We start from the raw sequence: 27,390 nt of genomic DNA, 5'->3' as shown, positions 1-27,390 counted from the left end.
TGGCCAAGGTGGATTTTGAGTTAATGCCATTGCATGTTAAATATGAAGCTTGATGATGATACATGTGATGGTGGATTTAGGACTCTTAGATTTTCTTTAAGCATTTTTGAATGAGATACTAAGTTCTTTGTGTAATCATGACCAAAATTATGGTGTCGTGATGTGTTCGGCCATGGTACATCCATAAGTGTGATTTATGCTCATTGCATGGAAAGTAAGATTTGCGTTTCGAAATCATGTTCATGTTTAGTTACAATCAACTTGAGATTCGGCTCTAGCATATATATATGTATATATGTTTGAGCATGATGTATTGGTATGACATATATATACTATCTCAAGGTATATACTTACTTATGATGATGTTTGGTCATGAAGGAAATGATAGATGTGTATTGAGTTACAATATGGAATGCATTAGTTAGTAAAATGTATGCTGTTTTTGTGTGGTAATAAGTGTATTATTGGCCTCAACATGGACATGCATATTCGCCACATGAGGGGAAATTGGTGTGCATGCATTGGTTAGAGGCAAGCGTATTGATGCCTATTCTTGGCTTAGAAAATTGGCTAAGAGGAATATTAACTAATGTGTTGAGTTCGATTCATGATTTCGTACATATCGACTTTGATGCCTAATGAGTATATATATTGGCTAAGTACCTTGAATTCCTCTTCGATGCTCAAATGATTAAATCAATTTATTTGTCAAATTAAGCTCAAGAGCAAAGGGAGCTAAATCCGATAAAGGGAAGGAAAAAGTAGTCGAGTAGCCGTCGAAATCGCTCGACAACATCCAAGGTAAGTTCTTGAGTAATAGAGCTTAAATTCTGAATTGATTAGATCATGTTTAAAGTAAATCAAAATCATGCTCTTTGTGTGTGGCTATTGAGCCGAAATTGCAAGTGTGAAAAGTGCCTTGTGTTTGAGTTTTGCTAATGAAAGTGAAATCTGAATGTGTCATGATTTATTGATAATTGTGCTCGGTTATTGAATGATGTCGGGCTAAGTCCGAAGGCTTTGTGCTAAGTGACTATATCCGGACTAGGATCCGAAGGCATTAAATGCGAGATAATAAATCGGGCTAAGCCCGAGGGCATTTGTGCAAGTTACTAAACCCGGGTTAAGTCCCGAAGGCATTCGTGCGAGTCACTATAACCGGGCTTCGTCCCGAAGGTATTTGAGCTAGTCGTTATATCCGGTTAAATTCAGAAGGTACGTGATTCGAGAATAAGCAATCTTGCTGTAAAATTTCAGTTAATACGCTTGAAAATTCCAGCAATGAGGTATGTTCGTATGTGCTTGAATTAGTTGATTCCTTGAATAATATTAAGCTCGATCGAGTAATGAGTTTCCGGTATTTGGCTAAGATGATCCCTTATGTATGAACAAAGGGGTTGGAATGTGAAATGAGTATGATATCGAGAATTTGTGCATATGAAATTATCCGTTTGCTTTATGAATGCTATGCTTTTGTTGTCTTTGGAATCTCTTGCTCAAACTTACTAAGCATAAATTGCTTACTCCGTTTTCTCTGTTTCTCTGTTTTATAGATTTTGCTCGTTAGCTATTGGATTCGGGATCATCGAAGTCGAAGTCATCCACACTATCAAAGCCCCATTTTGGTACAATTTTGGTTGAACTTTGAATGGCATGTATAGGACTACCTTTTGTTGTAGGTCATGTACCTTTTGGTTTGTGTAAACTTGGATAGCCATGCGAAAATGGCTCATATCGTTTTAGCATAGTACTATAATCGTTTGTATGTTGATCATTATGAGGTATGATATTGTTTTGAAGCGGTTAGCCATTGGAATGGTTAATCATGATCACTCTTTGTGCTATGTATGCAAAAAGGGCCAATTGAATCATGAAATCATGAAATAGGTAAAGCCTACCTTAAAGGCAGATACTGACAGCAGCAGTGATGTGGATATGAAAAATCACTAAAAATAATAGTAATGGTATTAAATAGTTAATAAATTATGTAAATGAACTTGGATGAATCTACTTTCATATGGAAGAAATGAAACGGTCATATGAGTTATATGTTAAGAGATATTAAAGTTCTCGTGAAATAGGGCCAGAACGGTTTCTGGATCCCCTGTTCCGAATTTGGAAATTCATTGTAAATTAACCAGAGATAATTAGGAGTCATTCCATATATGTATAGATTCCTCTATGAGTCTAGTTTCTATAGAAACAAACGGCATCAGTATTGAAGCCCTGTAAAGGGAGATATCCAATTTGTAACGCACGAAGGTCAGTGTAGTCGATCCCTGCAACAAGGGAGACTTTAACTAATAAACTGTACTAATTGGCTCGACCAAAAATTCTAGAAAAAAAATATGTAGATGGACATATGAGTCTAGTTTCAGGGAAAAATTACGAAACTAATTTTAGAGCTTTGAAACTCAAGATATGATTTTTAAGGAGACAGTGATGCAGTAACTAGCTTGTCTGGAAATTTCTAAATGAAATTTGTGAAAATAGTTAAGTCTGTGTGCACCTTGTGTCCGATTCGATAACGGACTCGCAGTGCGGGTGTTACAATTTATTGGTATCGAGCTACGGTTTAGTCGATTCTAGGACTACCGTAATGCGTTTGGGTCTAGCTATACATGCCATTCATGTGATTATTTGATAGTGTGGTGATTTCGGCGTTTGAATTTGTGTTTATTTATAGTAATGGATCCGATCCCAACCGAGCGATAGTGATGATGTGGAGAGTGTGGCGCTGCTCCCGCACAAGGGACAGCGGCGGACTCTCAACCTGTTGCTAGCAATCCGAATGATGAGGCTAGGCAAGCCTTTTATAGCGTGATGAATGATTGGTTCAACCAATACATTCGAACTAATCTGATTGTTCCACAACCTCCATTCCCAACAAACACAACCCCGCACCTACAATGCCTCCGATGGCCCGACCAAATAAGGTCGAATAAGCCTCCGATTGATAGAATCCGAAAACATGGGGCTCTGAATTTAAAGCTACGGATAGCGACGATGCCGAGCAAGCTGAATTTTGGTGGACAACACTATCAAGATTACTCGATGAGCTATCTTGTACACCGACGAATGCTTAAAGTGTGCTATCTCCTTGCTACGTGATTACGCCTACTATTGGTGGAGCACTCGACTTGTTGTGCCACGAGCAAGTAACTTGGGAGTTTTTCAAAGCGAGTTTGGAAAAAGTATATCGATCGAGATTTGTTGATCAAAAGCGGAAGGAATTTCTTGAGCTTAAGCAAGGTTCTATGTCGATTCATCGATTCGAGCGAAAATTTGTTAGACTTAGTAGATACGCTTGGGAATATGTTTCGTCAGAGGTGTCATGTGTAAACACTTCGAGGATGGGCTGAATGAAGACATAAAAATGTTCGTTGGCATTCTTGAAATATGAGAGGTCGTAGTACTTGTCGAGCAAGCTTGTAAAGTAGAAGAGATTAGAAAAGAAAAACAAAAGTTGATGTGGGGCTGGAGAGTTTAGTAAAGATCCTCGGGAAAGTCTCTTGACATGCATCGAAGAAATTTAGAGATGATGTGGGCGGTCTAGAGGCGCCGGGCCTTTTAGGCGAGATCGTGATCGACCCACAATGGGTACACGAGGCACTTGATCGCCGGTGTTGGGAATGAGCGTCAAGGCGAGCGAGTGTCGACATTGTGGCAAATGGCATTACGGAAGTCTGTAGGTTCGTGACCGCTCTGCTACAAGTGCGGATCGATCGACCACTTTATTAAAGATTGCCGAGGTTGCTGAACAGAATACAAATCAGAGTGGGAAACCGGGTGCTACCACTACTCGAGGTAGACCATCTGGAAATACGGGCAATGCTAGTGGTGGTCAGAGAGGATCTAGAGATGCTACGACCAGATCCGAGGCTCGCGCTCCTGCTAGGGCTTATGCTATACGCGTACGCGAGGATGCTTCCTCGCCAAATGTTATTACCGGTACTTTCACTCTCTTTGATACTAATGTGATTGCTTTAATTGACCCTGGTTCTACACACTCTTATATATGCGAAACCTTAGCATCCAGTAAGACTTTACCTATTGAGTCTACTGAGTTCGTAATTCGGGTGTCAAATCTCTTGGGTCGTTACGTACTGGTCGACAAAGTGTAAGAAATGTCCCCTAGTAATTCGAGGTTCTTGTTTTCCGGCGGACTTGATGCTTTTGCCATTCGATGAATTTGATGTTATTCTTGGGTTGGATTGGTTGACCGTGCATGATGCGGTTGTGAATTGCAAAAGCAAGACTATTGATTTGAGGTGCGCAAATAATGAGATGATCCGAGTTGAGTCTACGGACTTAAAGGGGTTGCCAGCTGTAATATCATCAATGTTGGCCCAAAAATATGTAAGAAAGGGGTGCGAAGCATACCTTGCGTATGTACTTGATGATAAGGAGTTAGAAATAAAACCGAATGCATGCGGTGGTTTGTTAATACGGATGTTTTTCGAAGAATTCTGGGTTTGCCACTGTTCGGAGATAGAGTTTGGTATTGAGCTTGTACACAGGACCACACCGATTTCGATAGCTCCGTATCGTATGGCACCAACGGAATTAAAGGAGTTGAAAGCTTCGATTGCAAGAGTTGGTGGATAGAGGTTTTGCTCGCTTGAGTTTTTCACCTTGGGGTGCACCGGTGTTGTTTGTGAAAAGAAGGACGAGAACCATGAGGTTGTGCATCGACTATCGTCGACAATAAAGTGACAATAAAGAACAAATATCCGTTACAGCGTATCAATGATTTGTTCGATCAAGCTGAAGAACCTCGGTGTTCTCAAAAATAGATTTGAGATCGGGCTATTATCGATTCTTGAATCCGAGATCGAGATATACCCAAAGCGCCTTGAGCGAGATATGGTCACTCTGAGTTCTTAGTGATGCCGTTTGGGCTCACCAATGCCCTGCGGTATTTATGGATTTGATGAATCGGATCTTGAGACCGTATTTGGATCGGTTCGTAGTTGTGTTCATTGACGACATCTTGGTCTATTCAAGAGATGAGACCGAACATGCGGAGCACACGAGAGTAGTGTTACAAGTTTTACGGGACAAGCGGTTATCGCTAAGTTGACAAGTGTGAGTTACGGTTAAGAGGTTAGCTTCTTGGGTCATGTGGTATCTGCGATCGGGTATTCGAGTCGACCGAGTAAAATTTCAGCCATACTTAGCTGGAAGCCTCAGGAATATTCTTGAGGTTCGAGCTTTTGGGGCTTGCGGTTACTACCGACGGTTTGTAAAGGATTCTCAATGATAGCCACACCCATGGAAACCGCTTGAGAAAGATGTCAAGTTTGAATGGACGGAAAAGTGTCGAAAAGTTTGATCAATTGAAAACTCAATTGTGGAAGCTCGATTTTAGTGCAGCCGAATCGGCAAAGAGTTTGTCATCTATAGTGGCGCCTCCCTACTTGGGTTAGGTTGCGTATTGATGCAAGAAGGTCGAGTTGTGGCCTATCGTCGAGACAATTAAAGCCACATGAGAAAAATTATCCGACCCATGATCTCGAATTGGTCGCCATCGTATTCGCCTTAAAGATATGGCGACATTACTTATTTGGTGAGAAGTGCCATGTGTATTCGGATCACAAAAGTCTCAAATATTTGATGACTCAAAGAGACTTAAATCTGCGACAAAGGCGTTGGCTTGAGTTGTTAAAAGATTATGAGCTCGTCATTGACTATCACTCGGGAAAGGCTAATGTGGTTGCGGACGCCTTAAGCGGAAATCATTTGTTTTCTTCTGACGATGAATGTACACTGTCTATTCTACCCGACAATGTGTTAGTAGCGAATTAAAGGCCAAACCATTGTTGACTCATCAAATTCGTGAAGCTCGAGAAAGTTGACGATGAGTTGGTGCAAAAGCAATTTGAGTGTGTTCGAACAAGGAATCGGAGTTTCAAATAGATGATGACGATTGTTTGAGGTTGAAGTCGTCTGTGTGTTCCAAAGAATTGAACTTATTTCGATAATTCTAAACGAAGCCCATTGTAGCCGAATGGCAATCTACCCGGGAGTACGAAGATGTACAACGATTTGAAGCGTCGATTTTGGTGGCATGGTATGAAGCGAGACATCTCCGACTTTGTTTGAGATGTTTAATATGTCAACAAGTGAAAGCGGAACATCAAGTGCCTTGAGATTACTTGACCGATTACGATACCCGAGTGGAAATGGGATCGAATCACAATGGACTTTGTGTCCGGACCGCCATTGTCGACAAGTAAGAAGGGCGCGATTTGGGTTGTTATTGATAGGCCGACTAAGTCGGCTCACTTTATCCTGTGCGTCACGGATTTTCATTGGATAAACTAGCTGAATTATACGTTTCTCAGTTGTGAGATTACACGGGTACCGATTTACATTGTGTCGGATAGAGATCCGAGGTTCACCTCGCGATTTTGGAAGAAATTGCAAGAAGCTTTGGGCACCAAGTTGCATTTCAGCACCGCTTTTCACCCCAAACCGATGGTCAATCCGGCGGATAATTGAGATACTTGAGGATATGTTGAGATGTTGCATCCTCGAGTTCGGTGGTTCATGGGAGCGGTATTTACCTTTGATTGAATTCGCACAACAATAGTTTTCAATCAAGTATTAAGATGGCACCTTACGAGGCTTTATGCGAGGCGTAAATGCCGTACACCATTGTTTTGGACCGGGCTCGGTGAAAACAAAATTTTGAGTGGATTTGATTAAAGATGTTGAGCAGAAGGTAAAGGTAATCCGTGAAAGTCGAAGGCGGCCACGGATCGTCGTCGAGAAATCGTCACGCGGATCTGAAACGAAAAGACATTGAGTATCAGGTGGGAGATAAAGTGTTTCTTAAAGTTTCACCTTGGAAAAAGGTACTCAAATTTGGCCGTAAAGGCAAATTGAGTCCGAGGTTCATCGGGCCATATGAGATATCCGAACGAGTCGGCCCAGTTGCGTATCATTTGATTTTGCCCCCTGAACTCGAAAAGATTCACAACGTCTTCCACGTTTCAATGCTTCGACGCTATAGATCTGATCCGTCGCACGTAATTAGTCCATCAGAGGTTGAAACTCAAGCCGATATGAGTTATGAAGAAGAACCGTTTCGTATCCTAGCTCGTGAAGTGAAGGAGTTGCGAAACAAAAGGGTTCCATTAGTAAAAGTGTTATGGCTCAAACACGGGATGGAAGAAGCTACTTGGGAACCCGAGAACTCTATGAAAGAGCGTTACCCAAACCTATTTACGGTAAGATTTTCGGGACGAAAATTTCTTAAGTGGGGAGAGTTGTGACAGTATAAAATTGACCCTAGTCGGAATGTGGTTTTGGGACCACAAAACCGAGGCATAAAAATAATTTAATATTTATTTTATTGCCTATAATGTGTGTTAACTCATGTGTGACATTTTTGATGTTTTGATTTAGAGTTATAAATGTGAAATTCACTAGAAAGGACCTAGTAGTAAACTTTGAAAGTATGATGGGGAAATGTGTGATGACTAATTAAAGCATGCATGCAAAACAATGGACTTGCATGTCAAATTCCCCCCCCCCAATAGCTAGTGGCCGGCCATGACAAGGAATTATGGGCAAAAATCATGTCATGAAACATGTTTGGTAAGTGGGTTATGTTGGAATAAATAAAATAAGGAGTATGGAATAAAAAAAAATGTGTGTGTGAAGGCTTCTCTCCCTCCCCATTACCGTGTAGGTAGGAAAGAAAACAAAAAATTTTGTTCATCCATTTTCACTCTCTTTTTGGCGAAAATACTAAGGATAAGGAAGGAGTTTTGCTTCATGCTTGGTTTGGAAGAGGATTAGGAAGGGTTTGGCTATACTTGCATCAAGATTAAGGTATGTTTGATGTTGTGCCATGAGATTCATGCATGTTTTGGTTGCTAACTTGATGTTCTTATTAGCCCATGGTTCAAATTTTTGTTATATCATGGGGATGGTATTTGGCCAAGGTGGATTTTGAGTTAATGCCATTGCATGTTAAATATGAAGCTTGATGATGATACATGTGATGGTGGATTTAGGACTCTTAGATTTTCTTTAAGCATTTTTGAATGAGATACTAAGTTCTTTGTGTAATCATGACCAAAATTATGGTGTCGTGATGTGTTCGGCCATGGTACATCCATAAGTGTGATTTATGCTCATTGCATGGAAAGTAAGATTTGCGTTTGAAATCATGTTCATGTTTAGTTACAATCAACTTGAGATTGGCTCTAGCATATATATATGTATATATGTTTGAGCATGATGTATTGGTATGACATATATATACTATCTCAAGGTATATACTTACTTATGATGATGTTTTGGTCATGAAGGAAATGATAGATGTGTATTGAGTTGCAATATGGAATGCATTAGTTAGTAAAATGTATGCTGTTTTTGTGTGGTAATAAGTGTATAATTGGCCTCAACATGGACATGCATATTCGGCCACATGAGGGAAATTGGTGTGCATGCATTCGGTTAGAGGCAAGCGTATTGATGCCTATTCTTGGCTTAGAAAATTGACTAAGAGGAATATTAACTAATGTGTTGAGTTCGATTCATGATTTCGTACATATCGACTTTGATGCCTAATGAGTATATATATTGGCTAAGTACCTTGAATTCCTCTTCGATGCTCAAATGATTAAATCAATTTATTTGTCAAATTAAGCTCAAGAGCAAAGGGAGCTAAATCCGATAAAGGGAAGGAAAAAGTAGTCGAGTAGCAGTCGAAATCGCTCGACAACATCCAAGGTAAGTTCTTGAGTAATAGAGCTTAAATTCGAATTGATTAGATCATGTTTAAAGTAAATCAAAATCATGCTCTTTGTGTGTGGCTATTGAGCGAAATTGCAAGTGTGAAAAGTGCCTTGTGTTTGAGTTTTGCTAATGAAAGTGAAATCTGAATGTGTCATGATTTATTGATAATTGTGCTCGGTTATTGAATGATGTCGGGCTAAGTCCCGAAGGCTTTGTGCTAAGTGACTATATCCGGACTAGGATCCGAAGGCATTAAATGCGAGATAATAAATCCGGGCTAAGCCGAGGGCATTTAATGCAAGTTACTAAACCGGGTTAAGTCCGAAGGCATTCGTGCGAGTCACTATAACCGGGCTTCGTCCGAAGGCATTTGAGCGAGTCGTTATATCCGGTTAAATTCAGAAGGTGCGTGATTCGAGAATAAGCAATCTTGCTGTAAAATTTCAGTTAATACGCTTGAAAATTCCAGCAATGAGGTATGTTCGTATGTGCTTGAATTAGTTGATTCCTTGAATAATATTCGCTCGATCGAGTAATGAGTTTCGGTATTTGGCTAAGATGATCCCTTATGTATGAACAAAGGGGTTGGAATGTGAAATGAGTATGATATCGAGAATTTGTGCATATGAAATTATCCGTTAGCTTTATGAATGCTATGCTTTTGTTGTCTTTGGAATCTCTTGCTCAAACTTACTAAGCATAAATTGCTTACTCCGTTTTCTCTGTTTTCTGTTTTATAGATTTTGCTCGTTAGCTATCGGATTCGGGATCATCGAAGTCGAAGTCATCCACACTATCAAAGCCCCCATTTTGGTAAATTTTGGTTGAACTTTGAATGGCATGTATAGGACTACCTTTTGTTGTAGGTCATGTACCTTTTGGTTTGTGTAAACTTGGATAGCCATGCGAAAATGGCTCATATCGTTTTAGCATAGTACTATAATCGTTTGTATGTTGATCATTATGAGGTAAGATATTGTTTTGAAGCGGTTAGCCATTGGAATGGTTAATCATGATCACTCTTTGTGCTATGTATGCAAAAGGGCCAATTGAATCATGAAATCATGAAATAGGTAAAGCCTACCTTAAAGGCAGATACTGACAGCAGCAGTGATGTGGATGTGAAAAATCACTAAAAATAGTAGGAATGGTATTAAATAGTGAATAAATTATGTAAATGAACTTGGATGAATCTACTTTCATATGGAAGAAACGAAATGGTCATATTAGTTATATGTTAAGAGATATTAAAGTTCTCGTGAAACAGGGCCAGAACGGTTTCTGGATCCCCTGTTCCGACTTTGTAAATTCATTGTAAATTAACCAGAGATAATTAGGAGTCATGCCATATATGTATAGATTCCTCTCTGAGTCTAGTTTCTATAGAAACAAATGGTACAGTATTGAAGCCCTGTACAGGGAGATATCCAATTCGTAACACACGAAGGTCAGTTTAGTCGATCCCTGCAACAGGGGAGACTTTAACTAATAAACTGTACTAATTGACTCACCAAAAATTCTAGAAAAAAAATCTGTAGATGGACATATGAGTCTAGTTTCAGGGAAAAATTACGAAACTAATTTTCGAGCTTTGAAACTCAAGATATGATTTTTAAGGCGACAGTGATGCAGTAACCAGCTTGTCTGGAAATTTCTAAATGGGCTGTGAAAATAATTAAGTCTGTGTGCACCTTGTGTCCGATTCCGGTAACGGACTCGGGTACCGGGTGTTACAGGGCATACCATCCCTTTACCGAATATGCACATCTCATCATATACAATAGGCAGATAAACTCTCACATAAAAGTGAGCTCATGTGACATAGATATATCGTATGATTTCACATAAACTCTCACACTAATCCGATGTCACATAATCATAGGAATAGTCCCATAGATTGCTCTCGTATGCATCATATATAAACTTGGAGTACATACCTGTTTAACCTTTCACATTGCGTATATTTATAAGCAATTCTTATTGCGAAGTCTTACCCGGACATAATCTCCACACGTAGTCATTGGGTCTCACCCGGAACATATTTCCAAGTTTCATGTACACTTAATCACATGTTACAACATTCACATTAGCCATTCGGCTTTACCACATATATATATACACTTTCACATTCATCACGTCGGCCATTAGGCCTTATCACATATATATATATACATTTTCACATTCATCACATCGGCCATTAGGCCTTATCACATATATATACACTTTCACATTCATCACATCGGCCATTAGGCCTTATCACATTCATCACATCGGCCATTAGGCCGTATCACATATATATACACTTTCACATTCATCACATCGGCCATTAGGCCTTATCACATATATATATCTCATACATATTTCATATTTTTCTTGTACATCAATTTCAGCAATAGCTTATAAGCAACTCAAATAGTTTCATCAAAGTTTACAACAAGATCACATATTCACTACATGCAGTTTTCCTGAGCAACAGTCACTAAATTATTTATAACTGGAGCTACAAAACTCAAAATCAATTTCCGTTAATTTTCCCCGAATGTAGACTCACGTATCTTTCATCCATAATATTTTCAGAATTTTAGGTGTGGCCAATCAATACCAGATTTTTCTTAAAGTTTCCCCTGTTTCACTGTTTGACTAATCTGACCACTCTTCACTACAAATCAAATTTCTCATTGTACAGAATTCAAAATGTGTTCTATTTGATTTCATTTAAAACTAGACTCATTAAGGAGTTTAAGCATATAAATCTTATCTTATAACCATTTTTGTACAAATTATAATGATTTTCCAAAAACAGAACAGGGGATTTCGGAGTCATTCTAACACTGTTCCACACAACTTTAAATATCTCTTTATAGGAAATTTCTTTGCTTCCATGGTCTCTTTTATAAGAAACTAGACCAACTAAGCTTTGATTACATATTCTATTCAGCCTATAATTCCACACCAACAATTTATAGTGATTTTCTAAAATCACATTACTGCTGCTGTCCAAGCAGATTATCACAATTTGCTCTTAAATTTCCAAGTCCAAACACTTATGAACTTACCATTTGGGTTTAAGACATATCATGGCCACATCATATCTTATTAAATCAACTCATTATGTCCTATTATGATTGAATTTACTCAACGATTAATCGCTTAAAACTTACCTCGGAAGTGGTTGACGACTAGATATCCACGACTATCCGTTTACTTTCTCTTTTCCCTTATCCGACTTTGATCCTCTAGGCTCTTGAGCTAAATCAAACAATTTACTTCCCAATCAAACACAATCACACGGCATCCATATACATTTTAGAACCATTCTTAACATATTTACTACTCAAGCATGTAACTTAACAACTTAACCATTAGTTGCGAACCACAAACAAAACATATTCATACGTCAATATCTCAAACCTTACCATAACAACCAATATGCAAGATATCACATATACATAACTTAGCTTATGAGAACATATGTATTACATCATAAACACATCTTTTACCAATTACCTCACTTAAGCCAAATTTTTTATAATCAACCACAAAGAAAAATATACCACAAATCACACTTCCAAAATGAGCTACCTCCATGGCGATTATACTTCATCATTAACATATCTCATTTTGAATCATATAATCAACATTTGTTCAAGACATCAAACCTCTTTAATTTGGCTATTACTAATATAAACATTCACAAATCATATTCTTAGGAAGACCGATTCCTTTCCATAACACATTCATCATCAATACATAGATGAAACAATCAAAATCCCTTCCTTTATACCCTAGCCAAATGCTCCAATCATCCATCAAAATTACAAATTTTAGCATGGGCTAAGTAAGAACCATGATTATTTACCTAAAACAAGTTAAAAATTTCACCATTTGACATAATATACTAACCTTCTTAATGACTCAAGTGACCAAAAATTCTTCCCCTCCTTTGTTTCTTCTATTCGGCCATGTTGAACAACCAAGAAAGAATTTTGTTTCTCCTCCCCTTTCTCTAGTCACGGCAATGGGGGAACATGGATGAGACAACTTTGTTCTCATCACCCCTCCCATCCATTTCTTTATTACTAACCCTTGTTTTCTTCTTTCTCCCATAACACACTAACACAACATGTTTCCAACATGTTTCACCCCATAACATTTTGTCCATCCTTATGCTCATGGCCGGCCACTACATATTAGGGGGGGAAAATTGACATGCAAGTCCTCCCTTTTGACTACATGCACTATTAGATCCTTGTAGATTAGCCTATCACATTTCAAAAGTGTCACAGAAGTCCTTTTGACTAAATTCACATGCAATTTACTAAATCGAAGCTTAAAATTTTCGCACATTTATATTCACATATTTTAGACCATAAATATCACATCCAAATAATTAATGACTCGGTTTAGCGGTCCCGAAACCGCTTTCCGACTAGGGTCACTTTAGGGCTGTCACAGGTACCGACTGGGAGTGGACACGTTGTAATATCCTGATTTTGGGCCTAGTCGGAATAGTGGTTTCGTGACCACAAAATTCGAGATATAAATAATTATTTTATGATTATTTTAAGGTCTATGATATGATTGCATGATTGTGTGAAAATTTCGTGAAGAAATTTTATGCATAAAGTGCTTAATTTGAAATTTGGGACTAAATTGAATAAATTGCAAAACTTGTGTTCTAGAAGTATTTTGCATAAAATTGAATTAGATTATTAATTAGAGGTCCTTAAAGAGTAATTTTACCAATTTCTAAGTCTATGGACAAAAATTGGACATGGATGGAATTTTTGGAAAGTTTAGTAGTAAGGGCATTTTGGTTATTTAGGGGTAAAATGAATTAAAATACAAAATTAAAAGCCAATTTTGCTCATCTTCAACCCCATGGCCGAATATAGCAAGGAGAAACCATGGCTAGGGTTTTCAAGCTTCCAAGCTCGATTGTAAGTCCGTTCTAGCCTCGTTTTAATGATTTTTACGTTTTGGAGTCCGGTAGCTCGATTTAGCTTATGCTAGCAATAATTTAACCTAGGGTTTATATTTGGAAAAATACCCATAGGTGAAATTTGTGTATTTTGGTGTTTTATGCTAGAATATGAGGTTTTAAATTATGTTAGACAACTTGTGCTACTCGGTTTTAAGTGAAAGCGAGCAAAAGGGCTTAATTGGTAAAAATACCTAATAGTCATAAGTACATGTTAGAGTGAGAATTTGATGTTGCCATAGAAGGAAAAATGATCAGCATGTCATAAAACATAAGAAAATAGGCTGAATTTTAATTTACGAGCTTTGGGGAAAAAGTGTAAATATGCAAAAGTTTAGGGCAAAATTGTAATTTTTCCAAAATATGATTTTGGGTCAATTTGAATAATGTGAGTCCTAATTATACTATATTTTAAATGATAGAGCAAGGAAAACTGAAATTCAGGCTAAAATGGGGAAAATACCAAGTTGTGGACGAAATGGTAAAATAGCCATTTTCGCATACGAGGTAAGTTCATATGTAAATGTTGGTAACATAGTTATTATTTTAAATGTTTTAATGTTTTTAAATGATATGATAATTATTATGAAATATTATACTTGTGATAATTGTTTGATAATATGTCAAATTATGTGATATACTTGGAAAATGTGAAATACTACCGAGTATCGGTATCGGCATTCCGTAGAAGATGGTTGAGACACATGATTGGGAAAAAGGTCCGTTGAACCTCGGGAATGGATTAGGATACAAGTGACATGTCACTGGGATATTTGGGCATCCGAACTCGTTGAGTTGAGTCCGAGTTCACTTATGGATCGGCGTCCAAACTCGTTGAGTTGAGTCCGAGTTCGTGAGATGTAACTAGGCATCCGAACTCGTTGAGTTGAGTCCGAGTTCACTTATGGATGCGAACGCCCGAGCTCGTTGAGTTGAGTCCGAGTTCACTTATGGGCGGGTTACATGGTAGCTTGGCTACATATGTGGCACTTATGTTCAAGTTATCCATGTATCCGAATTATATTCCGATGTGTTCAACGGGTAAAGTTCTACTCAAATGGAGGAATACTCAAGATGAAAGGGACGTATTGGTAAGTGTTGGGAAATGGATACTTTGAATAGGTATGTACTTAACCCTCGGGTTGAAAACTCGATATAACAACAATATGGTAAGATGATAAATGAAAAGGTGATATGAATGTCTTGGTGATGATTATGCAAATGATGTTTTATGTTTGCTTATATGGTTATGTTACTTGCTATTTGCATGTGAGCTTACTAAGCATTTATGCTTACTCCTCCTTTTCATTCCTTATAGTGTTGACAAGCCAGCTTGGAAATCGAAGCAGTCGGAGGCACGCTCACACTATCAGTATACCATCTTGGCATAATGGCTTGTATATTTTGAGTATGGCATGTATAGCATTATAATCATTTTGTATATATGGTCTTATGATATGGTTATTGAGTGGTATGGAAATAGAAATGCTTGGTAATGATTAGCCATTGGAATGGCTAATCATGATCATATTTGGTATTATGTATGTCAAATTGCTAGCTAATCCATGGAAACCATGAAATAGGTAAAATTTACCATAAAATAGATTCAGACAGCAGCAGTGACGTGAGTTTAAAAATCACTAAAAATAGTAGAAATGGAATTAAATAATGAATAAGTTATGGAATCGAATTTTGATGAGTCTATTTTCATATGGAATAAGCGAAACAGGTATATGAGCTATATTTTATGAGATGTTTAAATTTTTGTGAAACAGGGCCAGAGCGATTTCTGGATCCCCTGTTCTGAATTTGGAAATTCACCATAAATTTTACAAAGATAATTAGAAGTCATGCTTTATATGTACAGATTCCTTATTGAGTGTAGTTTTATTAGAGATAAACGGCATAGTCATTGAAGCTCTGTACAGGGAGATATCTGATTTGTAATACACAGAGGTCAGAGTAGTTGAACCCTGAAACAGGGGAGACTTTAACTAATAAACTGTACTAATTGGCCCAACTAAAAATTCTAGAAAAAAATTAGTAGATATATATATGAGTTTAGTTTCAGGAAAAATTTACGGAATTGGATTTCGAGTTTCGTAACTCGAGATATGATTTTTAAAGATACTATGATGCAGTTAGCCAGCTTGTCTGGAAATTTTAAAATGAATTGTATGAGCTGTTTAATTAATGAATTAAGTTCGTTAACACCTCGTGTTCGACTCCGGCAACGGTCTCGGGTACGGGGTGTTACACACGTAGCCTCTGCCCCCAAGTTTAAGTGACGTAGGGTATCAGCGGTTTGGGACTTTCTGCAAGGTTGCGAAAGGGTGGCTGCACCAAACTTTGGTTTAGGTAGGCAAATTACAGTCGACCGATCTACTCAAGGCAAGTGGTAGTTGATCTTTCGGTTAAGTGGTTGTTAAGAGTTTTCTAACACTATTTGATTAGTGATTAATTGAATGTTATGTTTGAATATAGGTTCTGGCGATCATGAATTCTTGTACTCTACGTGATCAGGTGTGTAACCATATGCTGTGTTTGATGATCGACAGAAAAGCTGAAAGTGTGTGTATTTGTATGCGGTTTTTGATAATGTTCAAAAGCTAAAAGTATGTGTTATTTACATTGCAATGACTCTAGATCGGCAAAATGTCGAAAAGCCAAAAATATGGTGTATGATGCCGCACGAGCGTGTGATCGCACGTGTGTGGAACCGAGCCCACGAACATGGGCGTTAGATTGTAGAGGCCACCACAAGCGCTCTTGTGGTCTTGAGCTATTCTGGGCCTCGTTGGGTTGAAATGGGTCGTGTGGGCCCAGTAGGCTTGTGGGCCCACACAGATAAAATGTATGTGATGTGGTAAGTGTTGTTTGGACTGTGACGTTTGCATAGCTGTAGCTGTTTCTGGGCTAAATGGGCCACAAGAGTTGTGGGCCCACTTGGGCCGAGTGTGGGCTGAATATGGGCCTTAGGCCCATTTACACCGTTAGGTCTGTTTAGGTTACTTAAGTCACTCGAGGCGACGGCGGACCTTCTGTTAGGTCGTTAAGACCCTGGTTTGTAAAATTATCGAAATACCCCTGATTTTAAAATTACCAAAATACCCCCAGTTTGTAAAATTATCAAAATACCCCCAGTTTGTAAAATTACTGAAATACCCCCAATTTGTACAATTACTGAAATACCCCAGTTTGTAAAATTACCGAAATACCCCTGGTTTGTAAAATTGTCGAAATACCACCAATTTGTAAAATTACTGAAATACCCCCGGTTTGTAAAATTATCGAAATACCCTTATAGTGTAAAATTATTGAAATACCCTTGTAGTGTAAAATTACAGAAATACCCTTTTATGGCAAAATGACTATTTTACCCTTGTGGGTAAATGATCGGCTTAGACTATGAAATTGACTGATTTGACTATGATTGTATGAATGTGTTTTACTGACTTGACTGTGGTTGTAAAACTGATATGCTTTTAATATATGTTTAAATGGCTGTTACTGAGCAAGGCCATTCTGCATACACGTGTGATGATTGAGCATGACATACACAACATATAGCATGGGGTTGGGGCATTGATGTGGAGGAAGTACTGTTCTGATAGGGTCGTACGGGTCACACGAGACGACTGTGGATCCAGTATTGATCTGTTAAGGTCGCACGGGACGCACGAGATGACTTAGTGCTGCTTAATATAATTATGGCTCTGTGTTAACCTAAAAATGGCACTGTGCCACCTTGACTATGGCATTGTGCCAAACATATTTACCCGTGGCTATGTGCCAAACATGTTTATTGATGACTTTGTGTTGATCATATTTACCCAAAGCTGTATGCCGATTATATTACTGTCGCTGATGGCTATGTACCAAACGTAATACAGTTACCGATGGCTTTGTGCCAATTATAATACCGCTACTGAAGGCTTAGAGCCGCATATATACTAGCAACTTTGCAGCGATTTTGGTTAGTGCCGCAACCGATGCTAATTCTGGAGTGTGGGGATGGATGGGTTGATTTTATCCCCACATAAATGTAGGGTTAGTACGGGTGGTGTGTCGGTTGGATCGGGCTGGGATGCATCCTCATGCTATTACGTATCTGTTTATGAGATCTGTCACTGTATTGGGCTTAGGCCACTTGTTACAATATTTGTTTGGGTTAGGTCCAATTGATTTTTATGGGCTATGACCCAAATGATATTGTAATGGGCTTTGGCCTACCTATGCTCTGAACTGGACTGTACTGTTACTATTAAAGGGTTCTGGCCCAAACTATTTCTGTTTTTATATAATGACTGTTACTCTAGTAAGGGGATTACACACTGAGTTTTTGTAAACTCACCCTGTTTTTAACTGTACAGGTAGTCCCCAACGTTGGCGATCGGTACTGCAAGGGACTCGAAGATGGCGACACGACTACTCCTACTGTTACGTTAAATTACTTACTCATATTTTTGATTTTGGATTTATGGTTTGTAATAAGACCATTTGTGGGATTTACTTTTTATTGGGCTTTTGGTTACTCACTTTAATCTGCTAGACTAGGAAAAGACGAGTTTTCAAACCAATTACTGTTTCCAAAAAGATATGTTTTAAACTTCGTTAAGTTAAATTAGCTTCTGTAACTGTAAGAGATTTTCAATGAAATTAATAACGTTTCTTTTAAAAGTGAGTAACTTTCCAATGAACCACGTTTTGAAATTAAATAAACACAAACTGAGACTTTACACAAGTTTTAAATAGTAATAAGGGTTTTTCAATGAAATCACGGTTTCAAAAAACACTTCAATGTGACACTGCCAGATTCGGCCATAACGTCTAGGCCGTGTTTGGGGTGTTACAGATTTTGTGAAATTTTCGTTAAGATTTTTATCATTTGAGTGCTTAATTTGATAAAAAAGGACTAAATCGCGTAAAGTATAAAACTTGAGTCCTAATAGTTAGAGGTACTAAATGGCTATTAAATTAAATAATAGAGGTCCTTATGTTGCAATTAGACCATTGTTAATGTTAGTGGACATTTATGTGCATGGTTTATGTGATTTTAATGGTTTATCATTAAGGTTAAAATGGTGAAATAATAATATCAAGTTAAAATTAAAAGAAATAAAATATGTATCATCTTCTCCATGCCTTTTTTTTTATTACCTAAATTAGAAGAAAGAAAACCATTGTTGAGATTTTAGATGTTCGTCCATTAACATTAGTGCATGTAAGTTCAACTTTGGCCCATTTTTATTAATTTCTAAGTTTTTGAGATCATTGCAGTTTAATCTAGCTAGCCCAGGGACTATTTTGCAAAAATTTTAAAGATTAGGGTTTTGCCATTAATGAATCTATATGAATTTTGATGTTTGATAATAGAAAATGCATGTTTGATGTTAGATAAACATCATTTGTAAAGTGATTTTTAGTAAAATGTCCAATTAGGGATTAAATTGAGAAATGTGTAAAATTCATAGTTAATTTGTAAAATAAATGAAAAATGTGGGCTACTAAGGATCTAATTGAAATTCGGCTAGCATGGGTTTAGGTTGAATTGCATGAATTTGTATTTTTATGAGATAATGATTAAATTATAAAAATGTTGAAATGTTAGGGGCAAAAATGTAAAGCTACTATGAATAGGTTGATGATTAAATGAGTTAAATTTGATATTATATAGATTAAGAAAAACGAAATTCAGATTTAGATTAGGGAAAGAACAAGGTTTTGGACTAATTGATTCGTTTTGTCGTTTTTACATTCGAGGTAAGTTCGTATGTAATAAGCACTATTATATTTATGTTTCAAATGCTTTAATATTGCATAAATTATGAATACAACCTTACGGACATATTCGAAGCCGATTCGGCAAATGAGAAATCCCTATTGAACCTTAGGAATAGATTAGGATACAAATGACATGTCATCAGGGGTTATGTGATTCGTGTGCTGGTCCGTACATTCTACTGGTGGCTGAGTTATCCGTCATGTGTTGCGGATTCTCATCAGCTTGTGTGAGCAGCATCGTATAGCTTTGCCATGACCATCAGCTTGTGCAAGCAAACCTGTTGATAGCTCAAGAGTGAGCATTATATGTGATACGAGATTGAGATAGCTTCTACTATGTGTCTGGCACTTACGGTGCAAGATTCCTGAGTATCTAATAGTATTTCGATTGGTTCAACGGGTATATTTGAGATGTGGTTGTGTGTAAATTTTGTACGAGAAGGTAAAGGTATGTATATGAACCATATAACATTGAAATGAGGATATTTATAAAAGTTATATCTAACTTTGTGAATGTAATTGTGGTAGGTTGGTGATTCAATATGAGATATGTTATGTTATGTTATGTTATGTTTCATTTGCTTAAGTTGCGCATAAATGGTAAGTTGATTTTAATGCTATATGAACTTACTAAGCTTTATAGCTTACGTTGTTTATCTTTCTGTGTTTTATAGTGATTTCAAAGCTAGCTCGAATTGGGAATTGTTGGAGACTTCATCACATTATCAAGTTATCACTTTGGTACTTTTGAATTTATTTATTTGGTTATATGGCATGTATAGGAAGTGTGGTCATTTTGGTTATGATTTGGTAATGAATTTAGCTGTTTGAGTTGGCTTGTAATTGTTAAGTGTTTGATATGTGTATAGCCTTGAGACTTGGCTTACTTTGGCATAGTTTTGCTGATGTATATATATGTGCAAATGGCTGTTGTTATGTGCTTGATGATGGATTGTAAATACTTGTGGTGAATGGTTGAGATTTGAGTTTGGTATGTTTGTGAATTTAGGTCAAATAATCCATATTTGAAAATGGTTATATTGATGATGTGAGAAATTGAAGTTTGGTACGAAATTTAATGGCATATTGTGCTATTATTTGTCTTGTATATTTTGGCATTGACATGGCATGATTTATGCTTGGTTGAGGTTGGATGAATCCCTATTTATGTCTTGTTTGGTGCCAATTAGTTTGGTGTGGGTGTATACAAATTTGGGTGGCAAGTTGGCTTGGTAAATAGCTTATTTTTATCCACACGGGCAGAGACACAGGCGTGTGTCTCAGCTATGTGTGACACACGATCAGATTACACGGCTGTGTGCCCCTGGTGTTGAACTGAAACCAAGTCAGTATACTCCATACGGCATAGCACACAAGCGTGTGACTTGGCCGTATGGTATAAGTCAGTAAACCCTATAGGTTTGGCACGGCATAGCACGCGGTCTGGTACACGGGCGTGTGTGGCCATTAGAAGGGCACACAGGCTAGTCACACGGGGGTGTGGTTGGCCATGTGACCCAAGTCAGAGAGTTACACGGGGTTAGACACGGGCTGGGACCGGGCCATGTAATCCCATTTCGAATGTCCACACGGCCTGTGACACGAGAGTGTCTTTGGCAATGTGAGACACACAACCGGGCCACACAGGTGTGTGTCCCCTGTATTTCGCAAAAATTTTCTAAGTTTTGTAAATTTTTCTGAGTTATCGATTTAGTTCCAAACCACCTTGAATGCATGTTTAGGGCCTCGTAGGCTCGTATTAGGGACAATGTGATTGTTTGTGAATGATATTTGTTTGGTAATGGAAAATGTATGTTTAATTGTACAATAAGTTTGGTGATGCTCTATAACCATATTTCGGCAATGAATATGGGTGAGGGGTATTACATTTATTGGTATTAGAGCTAAGGTTTAGTCAATTCTAGGACTAACATAGCGCATGTGAGAGCCTAGCTATACATGCCATATATAACCTGTGATAGTGTGATATCTCTTGACAGTTTTAAATCGTGTTTTCATATAGTAAATGGATCCCAATCGAGCTGTAGCTGATGATGTTGAAAGTAAAGTGCCAGCATCTGTTCACGGGGTAGCGCAATTTGAGTTGAGAACTGTACCAGGTAGTCAAAGAAGAGAGGCCAAGGAAGCCTTCTTCCAAATGATGAATATGTGGTTTACTTAGTTTGTTCGAACAAATTCGACTGCTCAACAACCTCCACTCCCACCTATTCCCCAACCGATCCTAGTAGCTCCTCAAGGTTTGGAGCCTTTTTGATTGAATAAACTGCCAGTTGATAAAATTCAAAAATATGGGGGAGAAGAGTTCAGAGCTACAGTTGATGACGATCCTGAGAGAGCTGAGTTTTGGTTTGAGAATATTATTAGAGTATTTGATGAACTGTCATGCACACCAGCTGGATGTTTAAAGTGCGCTGTATCACTTCTGAGAGACACAGCACATTAGTGTTGGAATACTTTAGTATTTGTGGTACCGAGAGAAATGGTCACCTAGGAATTTTTTCAAAATGAGTTCAGAAAGCAATACATCAGCCAGAGGTTTATCAACCAAAAATGAAAAGAGTTTCTAGAGTTGAAACAGGGCCGTATGTCTATGACTGAGTATGAGCGAAAGTTTGTGAGACTTAGTAAGTATGCTCGAGAATGTGTTTCAACTGAGGCAATTATGTGTAAGACATTCGAAGACAGATTGAACGAAGACATCAGATTGCTAGTCAAGATTTTGAAATTAAAAGAATTCGTTGTGTTAGTTAACCAAGCTTACAAAGCTAAGCAACTCAGTAAAAAAAGAAAAGAAAAGCTGATTTCAAGGCTAGAGATTCGAGAAAAAGATCAATGAATGAACCCTATCATTCTTCGTCAAAGAAATGATGAGATTGACATAGTCATCCGAATGTTTCAATGGGATATGCTAATAGAGATTGTGGGAAGCAATATGCGAGTTCTAAAGCTCAAGCTACTTCGGTGTCAAGTGTTGGTAGTGTGAGAAACAATAAAAATGAGTGTTAACAGTATGGACGACAACATATTAGATATTGCTGGATGAACACTAAAGCTTGTTTCAATGTCATGATTTATGCTTGGTTGAGGTTGGATGAATGCCTATTTATGTCTTGTTTGGTGCCAATTGGTTTGGTGTAGGTGTATACAAATTTGGGTGGCAAATTGGCTTGGTAAATAGCCTATTTTTGTCCACATGGGTAGAAACACGGGCGTGTTTCTCAGCCTTGTATTACATACGGTCAGATTACACAGCCGTGTGTCCCTTGGTGTTGAACTGAAACCAAGTCAGCATACTCCACACGGCCCAGCACATGTGTAACACCCCAAACCCGACCCAGATGTTATGGGCGAATCTGACGTGCCACATTGGAGTTGAAACCCACGTTCCGTTTAAGTGTTTTAAAACCATACATTTTATTGAGTTAACAAAGTGTATGGAAGCTGGACACTAGGTAGGTATCCGAGACAGAGGAGGTGAGCCATGAAGATTGATTGCCGATTTTAAATAAGTTTAATATTTATTTTGGATTATTTTTATTATGCTTAAAGTTGTAATAAGGTCGCTCTTTTTAATTACTTATATTTTGGGGATTATTAAACTGGCTAGCACTAGGGTTCGTTTTATAAAATCTACTTGTTTTTAAAAAGATCACGATGACGCGCAAAGTTTCATAAGTAAATGTTTTCCCAAGAAAATAAATATTTTAAGCAAACGATTTGCAACCTTAATCATTTTCTTAAGTTGGTCATAATCAAACGGTTTTCTCAAAATTATACGAGATGTTAGAGTGTGGCAATGGCGGTGGGTATGTCTAGGATTGGATCCGAAGAGAGCTTGGTACTTAAGCGGTCGAGCGGACTCACCTCCTCTTCTTCTGGTTTCCTACAGTGCAGACTTCCATTCACTTTAACTTACTTTTAAAAGTGTCTTTTACAACACCAACTCAGCTTTTCCAAACAAAGTGTTTTGAACGCATCAATGTGGCGCATCAGATCCGGTCATAACATCCAGGCCGGGTTTGGGGTGTTACATTTAGTGGTACCAGAGCCTGGTTACAACAACTCAGCTGTGGATAGGGTCCGAAAATCTTTAAAAAAAAGTTTTTCCTATAGGTTTTTCAAAATGTTCAAAGTTTTTCTATTGAACGAGGTTAAATCAATAGTTTAAAAAAAGTGTTTTCAAATGAAATCTTTTATTTTGATGAAACAAAAACATGGGTTTTTATGGATGATAAAGAAGTGGCACCTTGAATCCGGGCACCAAGTCTGTAAGTATTTACATTCCTCATATTACCTTTGTATTAAGATATTATTGTAGATAGAACTGAGACCATATCATGACATTATAACTAGGGCAACCCTAAAAACTCTAGAATACTGAGACTGTAGCTAGGCTATGATTCTGTGAAAATAGAAACTTGAAAATACTATCTCTGCATAAGACATGTGAATAAATAGTAAAATTTTTGAGATCTTTGTAGTTAATTGATATGTGCTTTGGTAATGTAGAGTATTGATATGGATTTTGAGGGTAAGAAAAGTCCGCCAACTCGGGTAGCGGTAACTCGAGCTTGGTCTTGAGGCAATGGGCGAGTTAGTAAGGAAAGTGGTAGAGGAAGTATTGGAGACCAAGGTTAAGGAAATTAGGGAAATGTTTCAAGCGGGGTGCTTACAGTGTAAGAAGAGAAAGGATTCTAGTTCTCAGAAGACCAAGCTTCGTTCTGTGAAACATGTTAAGGCACGACCAAACTTTCCAACCTACAAAGACTGCAACGGGCGTCATACTGGTGAATGCCTTAGGAAGATGGGAGGATGCTTTAGATGTGGGTCCAAGGAGCATCGAGCTCGGGATTGCCAAGTTTATCCTATTTAAGTGTGTGTTACGAATTGAATGCGTGCTTGATAAATGTTTCTTTATTTTGGTAATTAGATATTCTGCGTCGTATTAAAATTATTTAGATCGAGTCTTGTGATGGTAGCATAGTGGGGTAGATGTTAGATGACTACTGTTAAATGGAAATTCGATGTGAAATTTCTTTAAGGGAGGTAGAGTTGTAACACCACAATTTGGGCCTAGAAGTTTTGGGCCTTGAGCATGGGAGCGATTGAAGGCAGCTTTTAATATTTTGTTGTGCATGTAAATTTTGTTAATGAAGGCTTATTTTAGTGGTTAAGTGTCTTGAGAAGTGTTGGAGAAGTCTTGGGTTCAAACACGGACTCTAGTAAAAATTTAAGGTAGATCAAACCACAGGTGTAGTAGGTAGGCCTTAAGAATATTGTTGGAGAAATTGTGACACAAAAAGAGCTTTGGTAGAGTGGCAAGGGTGAAGCCACTAAGCTCCTAAAAAGGTGGCGTGTGGAGCATAAGGGAAGACCTGGGTTCGATTCCCTTTGTTGGCAAATAGATGCATTTATTTTTTAGTGCAGGAGGGGTAAGTGTTGGAGTTCAGGTGGATTCTGCTAGAGGAGAGTTGGATCAGTTTAACTGCTTGGATTAAGGAGTGATAAGGGGAAAGATTTAAGGGATTGGGATGAGGCTAGGAGTTAGTCGAATGGGGGGAATTGAAGAGGGAAAATTGGCAGGGGGATTATGAGGGTAGTATTTCGGCACTTAGGGTATTGTTGGTGATGTTTTCTTCTGCTTTTACACCTTAGGATTGTTCTTTTCTCTCTTTTTCCTCTCTAGCCGAAACTACCACCTCCCCTATTCTTCTTCTTCTATTTTTTTCTTCTTCAAACTATTCATCATACCTACTATTCATCAACACTTTTGTCGAATCCATAAAAGCCGAAATCCTGGGATCACTATTTGTGCCGATTTCTTCAAAGCCAGGTTCTCCTATGTTCTTTTGCTTTTATTTACAAATTATCTTTTCTTAATCCTGGATTCCTGACCGCAATTCTACTTCAAGGTTGTAGCCCCGCATTATGATCTCCTTCATCACACAAAAGCCGAAAAACCATAGAATTGGGGGCTTATAGCCGAAACTTCAGAACTCCGAGAGTCGAGTTTTTACCATCGTTTGAAAGATAAATCTGCACCAGATTGCATGGAGATCAAAAAGGAGTAAGGGGTAAGTGTTCATCATCTCAGATCTGGTTATATTTTACAAAGTTAGGAAAAGCCGAAGTCCCTAAAATATAGAGAGGCTGTCGAATTGGGCATGTGGCTCTAAAGGTTTTTAACTGACATTTTCTATCAATGATTAGTGTCTTCTTAAGTGTTGGATTGAAAGCGTGAATCATTGGAGCAATCGGATTCGGAGCTAGCTATCGATTTTGGCAAAAGGTAAGATTTCAAAGGCTTGTAGGGACATGGTTCGATCATGGGTGAGTTATGTTTTGGAGTTTAGTGATTATGGTTTGTAAATAAGCACTGTGCTAATCAATTGTAGGATATCGGAAGAGATCTCAGTAGCAGTCGTCGCAAATCGGTGTGTCTAGAACACCCTTTCTTAGTTCAATTGGCAAAAGCGAAATGTCAAATTCGGCATTTCATGGTCATATAAGTATGTGAATGCTCTCAAGTCATAGAGTAATTGTTAGATCTGGCACCGCAAGGTGGTAAGCACGTTCGCGTGACGTTTTAGCGTATTTCAGAAAAAGGGGCTCGATGGGCCAAAACTGGGCCCAATGGGCTTACGGACCAATATGGGTAAGAGATGGGCAAATTAGCCTGTTAGGTAGATGGTGGAATCAAATTGCATAAAACTGTTAAAAATTACTGAATTAGCTTGTGTAGTTACGTAGAACACGAAATTACCCCTAAAGAGCAAAATTACCGTAATTACCCTTAAAGAGCAAAATAACCGATATACCCCTAGGGTTTTAAATTGGCTGAACTGCTTGATTGATTACTACTGTATTTTGCATGATATGCATTTATTAATATCTGTTGCATGGGATTGGGGTATTAATGGAGGAAATCTGAAAGTGGTTCATCCACGTCTTGGAGGCTTTGCCTCAATCGGTGAAATTTGAGTGCGTTCTTTGCAACTGTGTGTGTAGGGCTAGGTGGGTTGAGATATTCCCACATGGTGTGTAGGGTTGGTGCAGGCGGTGTAGCGGTTGGTGGGTTGAGTAGTCTCCCGGATGGGCTTGCATTCATTATTCTTGTTGTTACTCATGCTCTTGAACTGGGCCTATGGGCCACTTTGTTATGTAAAAAGGGCTAAGGCCTTGCTCATCAGATTCGAAAAGGGCTTTGGCCTCATGTGTCTTTGTTATCTGAATAGGGCTCAGGCCCAATGGGCTCGAGCTGAATTGGGCTTTGGATGGGTTTCTGTATACACTGAGTTTTCCCAAACTCACCCCCCTTCCTCTTCCATCCTTGCAGGTGAGCCCTAGAATTGGTGGACTTGGAGCTAGGCGGGATTCAGAGTGGCCATGAAGATTGATTGCCGATTTTAAATAAGTTTAATATTTATTTTGGATTATTTTTATTATGCTTAAAGTTGTAATAAGGTCGCTCTTTTTAATTACTTATATTTTGGGGATTATTAAACTGGCTAGCACTAGGGTTCGTTTTATAAAATCTACTTGTTTTTAAAAAGATCACGATGACGCATAAAGTTTCCATAAAGCAAATGTTTTCCCAAGAAAATAAATATTTTAAGCAAACGATTTGCAACCTTAATCATTTTCTTAAGCTGGTCATAATCAAACGGTTTCTCAAAATTATACGAGATGTTAGAGTGTGGCAATGGCGGTGTGCATGTCTAGGATTGGATCCGAAGAGAGCTTGGTACTTAAGCAGTCCGACGGACTCACCTCCTCTTCTTCTGGTTTCCTACCAGTGCGCAGCTTCCATTCACTTTAACTTACTTTTAAAAGTGTCTTTTACAACACCA

At 38.2% G+C, this 27,390-nt stretch overlaps 1 long non-coding RNA gene across 1 annotated transcript in view; it reads left to right on the top strand.

Moving 5' to 3' along the window:
• LOC128290149 (uncharacterized) overlaps positions 1-27,092 on the top strand; it is a 68,199-nt gene extending 41,107 nt beyond the window's left edge. Inside the window, exon 4 of the long non-coding RNA XR_008279790.1 lies at positions 26,877-27,092. This is a non-coding gene — a long non-coding RNA (uncharacterized LOC128290149). The remainder of the gene's footprint in view (positions 1-26,876) is intronic.
• Positions 27,093-27,390: the final 298 nt, after the last annotated feature.

Source organism: Gossypium arboreum, chromosome 3 (assembly GCF_025698485.1).
Source record: "Gossypium arboreum isolate Shixiya-1 chromosome 3, ASM2569848v2, whole genome shotgun sequence".
NCBI lineage: Eukaryota > Viridiplantae > Streptophyta > Magnoliopsida > Malvales > Malvaceae > Gossypium > Gossypium arboreum.
The sequence above is the reverse complement of the archived record's forward strand: the minus strand, read 5'-3'. Positions and strand labels throughout refer to the sequence as shown.